A 10000-nucleotide genomic window follows, 5' to 3' on the forward strand; every position below is an offset into this window, starting at 1 on the left:
TGGGCGACAGGATGTCAGACGTGTCCAAGCGTCTGGAGGAAGACCTGGCAGGAGGCCAGGATTGAAGATCAAGCCCCAGACATCGTAGAGGAAGAAGCCAACGAGGTGTCGACTGCTCCGGTTCTGATCCCTGAACCTATTCCCTCAACATCGTCCGCTCTCCCAGTAGAGCTGGGACAGGCCCTCTCCTCCATTGTTGGAATGATCCAACAAATGCAGAAGGAGAATATGGAGAAGGCGGCTGCAATGGAACTGCGGATGCAGGAGCTTGCAGCATCACGTGGGCCCCATAAAAGGCTCAATGTGAAAGACCTTCCCTTTGTGTTCAGATGCTAACCCGTGGAGATATGCCGAGCACATGCCGATGACGACTGGAAAGATCGTCTTGTCGGATAAGTAGGGTTCAGTTCCCCTTGAGGAAATGGAATTCTGGCCCAGCAAAGGGTCATATCCGGACTGTTATGTCCGGTTGAGGAAGGAACCAGCTTCAAAGAGAGAAGACAGAGCCGAAGGAGGTCATAGTGATGGGACCATGCTAAGGCTCAAGCTTTGCTTTTCATCTTCGATGAAAGAGAGGGGCTTCACAAACTCAAAAGTTACTGCATTGAGTAAGAAGCTCCCTTCCTCTGTGTCCTCTGCTGCTAGAGCCTTCCCCTTCTTGCAGAAAGGGTTTGAGGCTGTATTAAAAGCAGTCGAGGCTGGCAAGCCTTGCCCCTCCCTGGAGGAGTGTAAACCCTTGTCGCTGGCCTTACCCATGGACCACAAGGACTGGAAGGACGTCCTTCTTACCTTCTCAGTCGGGAAGTTGGAGGCTGATATTGCCGGACGTCAGTTCGGTTGAGAACCTCCCTAAGCTGTCTGACTTTCTTTTGCGGAGAGAGCTCAAGACAAAAGAAAGACTGGGCTGCCTCAATGTCTCTTCAGACCACTCTTGAGACGATGGCAAGTGACCCCAAGGTCCATGAAATGTTCATGGTAGTGGCCAACACTCATCTGGCCACAGTGACGAAGGATCTTTACAGCTTCGTCAGGGCGAGGAGAGCTTGTAGGGGAGTTCGTGTTCACCTCAGCTACGGTGAGGCACGAGCCAAGGAAACTAATCTCCTACAACATTTGGGGCAAAGACCTTTTCCCTAGCGAATTGGTCAAAGAAGTTGTGGATAAGGCCGCCACGGAGAATAGAAATTTTCTCCAAAAGTGGGGCCTGTCTATCAAGAGAAAGGTCTTCCCTGGATGAGGGTCCCCAACCGGAGAGGAAGACTAAAAGGCCTAAGCTACCGTCTCGGCCAGCCAAGCCAGTTGAACAGTAACAGCAACAGCAGTTTGCCGATGCCTTCAGTGCCCCAGATGGTGGCACAAACCCCGACCACTTTCCAGTGGGTACCCCAGGCCGTGTCGACACAGTCCACGGTGTTCACCCCAATGTTCGAAGGGCAGTCTACTTCCTTTCAAGCAAAGCCTAGAGGAGCAGCCAGAGGCTCGTCTAGGCGCCCCTTAAGGGGAAGGGGATTCAGGGGCGGTCGCGGTCGGGGAGGCAAGACCTCAGGACGGCACTCCAAGTGAGATGATGCCGGTAGGAGGGGAGACTTCAGAATTTTCGGGATCGGTGGACCTTCGATCCCTGGGCCCACAGCCTACTCAAGAATGGACTGGGCTGGAGCTGGTACAGCACTCCACCCCCGTGCCCTCAGTTTTTCCAACACTCCACCCCCGTTCTGGAGGAGTACGTTCAAGAACTGTTGGAGAAAAAATGTGATCCGAAGGGTGAAGTCCATCAAATTCCAAGGGAGGCTGTTTTGTGTTCCTAAAAAGACTCGGAAAAGCTCAGAGTCATTCTGGACTTGTCGCCACTCAACAAGTTCATAGTGAATTGCAAATTCAAGATGCTAACACTGCAACACATAAGGACCTTACTGCCCAAGAGGGCATATTCCGTCTCCACAGACTTGTCAGACGCCTATTGGCACGTTCCAATCAACCGTCGACTCTCCCCCTACCTAGGGTTCAAGCTACAACGAAGACTATACGCCTTCAGAGCCATGCCATTCGGGCTAAATATAGCCCCAAGGATTTTCACGAAGCTTACGAGCGTAGCTCTCAAACAATTACGCCTAAAGGGAATTCAGGTAGTAGCTCTACCTGGACGACTGGCTGGTGTGTGGGCAGCATCCGAGACAGAATGCTTGCAAGCTTCCAGTCAAGTGATCCAGTTCCTAGAGTATCTAGGCTTAGAGATCAACAGAAAAAAGTCTTGACTTTCTCCATCTCAAAAGTTCCAGTGGCTGGGAATCCACTGGGACTTAATGTCACATCGTTTCTCCATCCCGGCGAAGAAAAGGAAGGAGATAGCGGGTTCTGTCAAGAGACTTCTAGATTCCGAAAAGGATATCAAGACGCGAACAGGAGAGAGTACTGGGCTCTCTCCATTTTGCTTCGGTGACAGACCCAGTGCTAAGAGCACAGCTAAAGGATGCAACCGGAGGTTTGGAGAAGTTATGCATCAAACGCGCGAAGAGATCTGAGAAGACCAGTTCTGCTTCGGCTACGTACTCTTCTCAGGCCTTGGTCCCAAGCCAGACATCTAAAGAAGTCGGTTCTTCTTCAGCCACCTCCCCCGTCGGTGACGATTCACTCAGACACCTCGAAGGAGGGACGGAGAGGTCACTCATCGGAAAAAAGTCCAGGGGACTTGGTCCAAGCTATTCAAGACCTTTCACATAAACTTTCTAGAAGCTATGGCAGTGTTCATTACCTTAAAGAAAGTCTCCCCGCGTCACTCTATCCACATAAGGTTGGTGATGGGACAGCGAGGTAGTTGTGAGATGCTTGAATACACAAGGATCTAGGTCACCACCTCTCAACCAGGTGATGTTGTCCATCTTCCAATTGGCGGAAAAGAAGAAGTGGTACCTGTCGGCAGTTCACCTTCAAGGAGTCCGCAATGTGACAGCGGGACGCTCTATCCAGGTTCACACCAATAGAGTCGGAATGGTCCTTAGACGCAGGATCATTCTCCTTCATTCTGAACAAGTCCCAGAACTGCAGATAGACCTCTTTGCGACGAAAGACAACAAGAAGTTGCCCCTGTACGTGTCCCCGTACGAGGACCCCTTAGCGGAAGCAGTGGACGCGATGTCACTCGACTGGAACAGATGGTCCAGGATTATCTGTTCCCTCCTCACAACCTTCTGTTGAGGGTCCTCAACAACTGAGATACTTCAAGGATGGTAGCGGCAATAGTGACCCACAAGTGGTCTAACAGCGTGTGGTTCCCCCTGGCATTGGAACTACGACTGAAGTTTTGTACCGCTACCAGATCCAGTTCTGACCCAACGAGTCCAGAAGTCTTCTGTCTGCGCTTCATTACAGAAAACCCGGATCCTGCAGCTCATGATTTTCTCTCCCTAGTGGTGAGAAAGCGTTTCGTGATTTCGGAAGCCAGCATAGACTTCCTAGAGGAAAATAGGTGCCAATCTATTAGAAGGCAATAAAGTTCTGAAAGCCTACGCTAGGCTCAGACCTTCAGCACCTCCAAAGCCCATTTCATGGTCTTTAGACAAAGTTCTTCATTTCGCTTCTCTGTGGAGCAATGAGGAGGGTGCGTTAATGGATTTGACCCAAAAAGTTATTTTCCTATTTCCACTCGCGTCCGGGGCCAGGGTTAGTGAGATTGTAGCACCTCTCGAGAGAGGAAGGTCGTGTTCAGTTCCCGGATGGGGGAGAACTGAACCTGTTTCCGGATCCTACGTTTCTCACCAAGAATGAGTTACCCACCAACAGGTGGGGTCCCCTGGAGAATCTGCCCTCTGAAAGGAGATGCATCTCTATGTCCAGTAGAATGCCTAAAGGTCTATCTTCATAGAACTTCAGACTTCTAGGGTGGTCAACTATTCAGGGGAGAAACATCAGGCTCATATTCTATTCGCAGAGCGGATCCTGACAGTACACCCGCTGGTCACGATCCGAGGAAAGTTGCTTCATCCTTAAATTTCCTTAATTGTATGGATTTTGAACATCTCCGTTCATACACTGGCTGGAAGTCTTCCAGGGTGTTCTTTCGCCACTATGCGAAGCAAGTGGAGCAACTAAAGAGTTCTGTGGTAGCAGTGTGTGTTGCGTCGTTAACCCTGCTGTTTAACTCTGCGAGGAACAGTGGTTTTAATTAGGACAATTAATTCCAGGGTGAGTGTGCAGTTACATTCTGTGCTACAAACTAAGTGAGGGCACTGAGGTGCCCACGTTGACTGTTCCACTTCCAAAGGTGAACCTAGCATAAGTGCAGACATGTTTGCCGAGCGTTTCTAACGCTAATGTAACTGATTATTAATACAGACTTTTCTGACCTTCATAGCTCGGTATGTTAAAAGTGGCACTAATGTTTTTCTTGCAGATAAACAAGTTTCTGTTTACTATCAGACTTATGCTTAAAGTTTTGGTTATCCTCTTCTTATATATATATATATATATATATAATTATATATATATATATATATATATATATATATATATATAATATATATATATATATATATATATTATATATATATATATATATATATACTATATATGTATATATATATATTTATATATATATATAGAATTGTTGTTAACCTGTCTGTTTATTGTCTATCAATAAACTTGTTCTTGAGAACCTTGCGTCTCCTTCCACCTGTGTCAATTTATTGATATAATTGAGCATTCATTCTATGTATATTTATCTGGGATAATTCTAATAGATTGTTCCTGTATGCAAGCTATGTTGCATTGGTTTATGCTTTCCCTTATCGGGAGGACTACGTCCCAGAAAGGGGACGGTGGCGGTTTTACAAGTTTCCTCCTTTGCGGATATAAACCTTTGTCCAATACAAGTATTGTGCGGAGAACTGGTCGATATTTCATATTGACGCAGTGGTTCTTTACAAACTATGCTTTACTTAATATAGGGTGACACCACTATATTAGCTTGCCTGGTATTCATACATAGGTATATGTACTCTTCGAGACTTTTCCAGAGTCTAGTAGGACTCTTCCCTGTAGGGGGCAGGAAGCTGTAACATGGTTTATGGTTAGTTGAAAAGATGTATAACGGTAACATCTTAGGTCTCTAGGTCTAGTCGACCGGGAAAAATTACCTCCGGGGAGTACGGCACGTTCTGAGAATCCACAGATACAGTAATGCTCTGGTATACTTCCATTAGGACGACATGGCTTGAGCCCAAAAAACGGATTTTAAGCAAAGCGAAAAATCTATTTCTGGGTGAGATGGCCATGTCGTCCTGATGGACCCGCCCTTCCCTTTCTATGAAAGGGCTGTAGGACCCCTCCCTACATACAGTATCTGTAGCACCTCGTGTACGCTACATGGAATACAGATGGCGCCAGGATTGGCGCCAGGCACGCTTACGAAACTGGAGAATAGGGAGCCTTGGGAGCGGCTCCCCCTTTTTCTTTCCCGTTTTTATTTCTTGCCAATTGACCCCTCGATACGTAATCTCTGTTTGGGGTGCAGATTGCCATGTGGCGTGTCAAGAATACGTCCTCTGATATGTCGCGATATCCCTTTCATGAGGGATATTCGCTCCAAGAGTTAGAATTCTGGGTACCTTAAGGTAAATTCTCTGGGAATATCGCCGTAGTTGTAATATACCCTTGGAAGCTACCCTATAGGAACTTCCATCAGGATGACATGGCCATCTCACCCAAAAATAGATTTTATGCTTCGCTCAAAATACATTACTTTAAAGCTAGTTATGTTGTGTGCCGGCCGGCACATAACCTTCTATACTGTACCAGTATTCTTTAGTATAGCATATACTGTAAGAAGAAAACTATAGTATAGTTTTGGTACAGCACTGTGTGTTCTAACACTTTTGTGTTGTCTTGCACAGCCCTTTGCTGTTGCCTTACAGATAAGAAAGTGAGTTCTTTCTTGTCTATTATCCAGGATTTTAAAATCATTGCTTAGGTATGAGTTACACCTGTTTCCTCTGGAAACTTTTCATTGGTTATTCTAGAAGAGATTAACCATACGATTTTATTATCTGGAAAGCTGCAACAATTGGTTGTGAAGGAAACACAAATGTGTGTCTTTCCTATCTGAATTGTTATGCTAAACTGTGCATATCCAGTGATACGTAGTTTACTTGATACTCATGGAAATTTCTTCTCTTTACAGGAGGACCCTCCGAAGTGCGGAAGTGTTTTCTGCAACGTCCGCAGTAAGAACCTCTGCGGACATGAGTTTTGTGGGAGGCACGCAGCATGCGCTGTCTCCAAAGGTGATCTCCAGTATTGGGACCCTCAGGTATGTACTGTGTGCACTAACCTGATTACTGAGGCCTTTGATTCCCCTAGGACGGCGGAATCAAGGGATATAGCAAGGGAGAAGCTTCGTACCTGGGTAAGGGGCTTCCAGAAGAACACCTCTGGACCTTATCTTCCAAGTGAGAAGATGAGGGCGTATCTTTTCCCTAAGGCATCAGCTGATGCAGTGATTCCCCAGCCTCAAGAGGAGATCCCCCAAGTTAAGATCCAGGTGGATGCTGAAGTCGCGGTCGCTTTGCAAGACATCCAGTTGGATGACAAGATGTCTGATGTGGACGAACGTCTGGAGGAAGACCTCCTGGCAGGAGGCCAGGATGAAGCTCAAGCCCCAGACAGTGTAGAGGAAGAGGCCGATGAGGTGTTGGCTACTCCGGTTCAGATCCCGGAGCCTATTCCCTCAACATCGTCCGCTCTCCCAGTAGAGCTGGGACAGGCCCTCTCCTCCATTGTTGGAATGATCCAACAAATGTAGAAGGAGAATCAGGAGAAGGCGGCTGCAATGGAACTGCTGATGCAGAGCCTCGCAGCATCACATGAGCCCCAGAAAAGGCTCAATGTGAAAGACCTTCCCTTGTGCTCAGATGTTAACCCATGGAAGTATGCTGAGCACATGCCGATGACGACTGGTAAGATCGTCATCTCGGATAAGTTGGGTTCAGTTCCCCTAGAGGAGGTGGAATTCTGGCCCAGCAAGGCGTCATATCCGGACTGTTATGTCCGGCTGAGGAAGGAACCAGCTTCAAAGGAGGAGACAGAGCCGAAGGAGGTCATAGTGATGGACCATCCTAAGGCTCAAGCTTTGCTTTCATCCTCAATGAAAGAGAGGGGCTTCTCGAACTCAAAGGTAGCTGCATTGAGCAAGAAGCTCCCTTCCTTTGTGTCCTCTCCTGCTAGAGCCTTCCCCCTTTTACAGAAAGGGTTTGCGGCTGTACTAAAAGCAGTCGAGGCCGGCAAGCCTTGCCCCTCCCTGGAGGAGTGTAAACCCTTGTCGCTGGCCCTGCCTATGGACCACAAAGACTGGAAGGACGTCCATCTTACGTTCTCAGTTGGGAAGTTGGAGGCTGATATTGCCGGACGTCAGTTCGGCGAGGACCTCCCTAAGCTGTCTGACTTTCTTTTGCGGAGAGAGCTCAAGACAAAAGAAAGACTGGCTGCCTCAATGTCTCTTCAGACTACTCTTGAGACGATGGCAAGTGACCCCAAGGTCCATGAAATGTTCATGGTAGTGGCCAAGACTCATCTGGCCACAGTGACGAAGGATCTTTATAGCTTCGTCAGAGCGAGGAGAGCTTGTAGGGAGTTCGTGTTCACCTCGGCGTCGGTGAGGCACGAGCCAAGGAAACTAATCTCCTCCAACATTTGGGGCAAAGACCTTTTCCCTACCGAAGTGGTCAAAGAAGTTGTTGATAAGGCCGCCTTGGAGAATAGAAACCTTCTCCAGAAGTGGGGCCTGGCTATCAAAAAAAAGTCTTCCCCGGATGAGGGTCCTCAACCAAAGAGGAAGACTATGAGGACTAGGCTACCGTCTCGGCCAGACAAGCCTTTTAGACAGCAACAGCAACTGCAATTGCCATTGCCTTCAGTGCCCCAGATGGTGGCACAAACCCCGACCACTTTCCAGTGGGTACCCCAGGCTGTGTCGACACAGTCCACGGCATTCACCCCAACGTTCGAAGGGCAGTCTACTTCCTTTCGAGCAAAGCCTAGAGGAGGAGCAGCCAGAGGCTCGTCTAGGCGCCCCTCAAGGGGAAGGGGATTCAGGGGTGGTCGCGGTCAGGGAGGCAAGACCTCAGGATGGCAGTCCAAGTTAGATGATGCCGGTAGGAGGGAGACTTCAGAATTTTCGGGATTGGTGGACCTTCGATCCCTGGGCCCACAGCCTACTCAAGAACAGACTGGGCTGGAGCTGGTACACAGAGTCATTCTGGACTTGTCGCCACTCAATAAGTTCATAGTGAATTGCAAATTCAAGATGCTAACACTGCAACACATAAGGACCTTACTGCCCAAGAGGGCATTTTCCGTCTCTATAGACTTGTCAGACGCCTATTGGCACGTTCCAATCAACTGTCGACTCTCCCCCTACCTAGGGTTCAGGCTACAACGAAGACTATACGCCTTCAGAGCCATGCCATTCGGGCTAAATATAGCCCCAAGGATTTTCACGAAGCTTGCGAGCGTAGCTCTCAAACAATTACGCCTAAAGGGAATTCAGGTAGTAGCCTACCTGGACGACTGGCTGGTGTGGGCAGCATCCGAGACAGAATGCTTGCAAGCTTCCAGTCAAGTGATCCAGTTCCTTGAGTATCTAGGCTTCAAGATCAACAGAAAAAAGTCTCGACTTTCTCCATCTCAAAAGTTCCAGTGGCTGGGAATCCACTGGGAACTAATGTCACACCGTTTCTCCATCCCGGCGAAGAAAAGGAAGGAGATAGCGGGTTCTGTCAAGAGACTTCTAGATTCCGAAAGGATATCAAGACACGAACATGAGAGGGTACTGGGCTCTCTCCAGTTTGCTTCGGTGACAGACCCAGTGCTAAGAGCACAGCTAAAGGATGCAACCGGAGTTTGGAGAAGTTATGCATCAAACGCGCGAAGAGATCTGAGAAGACCAGTTCCGCTTCAGCTACGTACTCTTCTCAGGCCTTGGTCCCAAGCCAGACATCTAAAGAAGTCGGTTCTTCTTCAGCCACCTCCCCCGTCGGTGACGATTCACTCAGACGCCTCGAAGGAGGGATGGGGAGGTCACTCTCATCGGAAAAAAGTCCAGGGGACTTGGTCCAAGCTATTCAAGACCTTTCACATAAACTTTCAAGAAGCTATGGCAGTGCTCCTTACCTTAAAGAAAGTTTCCCCGCGTCACTCGATCCACATAAGGTTGGTGATGGACAGCAAGGTAGTTGTGAGATGCTTGAATCGACAAGGATCGAGGTCACCACCTCTCAACCAGGTGATGTTGGCCATCTTCCGATTGGCGGAAAAGAAGAAGTGGTACCTGTCGGCAGTTCACCTTCAAGGAGTCCGCAATGTGACAGCGGACGCTCTATCCAGGTTCACACCGATAGAGTCGGAATGGTCCTTAGACGCAGGATCATTCTCCTTCATTCTGAATCAAGTCCCAGAACTGCAGATAGACCTCTTTGCGACGAAAGACAACAAGAAGTTGCCCCTGTACGTGTCCCCGTACGAGGACCCCTTAGCGGAAGCAGTGGACGCGATGTCCCTCGACTGGAACAGATTGTCCAGGATTTATCTGTTCCCTCCTCACAACCTTCTGTTGAGGGTCCTCAACAAACTGAGATCCTTCAAGGGGGTAGCGGCAATAGTGGCCCACAAGTGGCCGAACAGCGTGTGGTTCCCCCTGGCATTGGAAGTGCGGCTGAAGTTTGTACCGCTACCAGATCCAGATCTGACCCAGCGAGTCCAGAAGTCGACTGTCTGCGCTTCATTACAGAAAACCCGGACCCTGCAGCTCATGATTTTCTCTCCCTAGCGGTGAGAAAGCGTTTCGGGATTTCGAAAGCCAGCATAGACTTCCTAGAGGAATATAAGTGCAAATCTACTAGAAGGCAATATGAGTCATCTTGGACAAAATGGGTGGCCTTTGTCAAGGCGAAGAATCCGTAGGAGATCTCGACAGACTTCTGCTTATCTTTCTTCATCCACCTTCATGGTC

The sequence above is a fragment of the Palaemon carinicauda genome, chromosome 17 (genome assembly GCF_036898095.1).
Source record: "Palaemon carinicauda isolate YSFRI2023 chromosome 17, ASM3689809v2, whole genome shotgun sequence".
Lineage (NCBI taxonomy): Eukaryota > Metazoa > Arthropoda > Malacostraca > Decapoda > Palaemonidae > Palaemon > Palaemon carinicauda.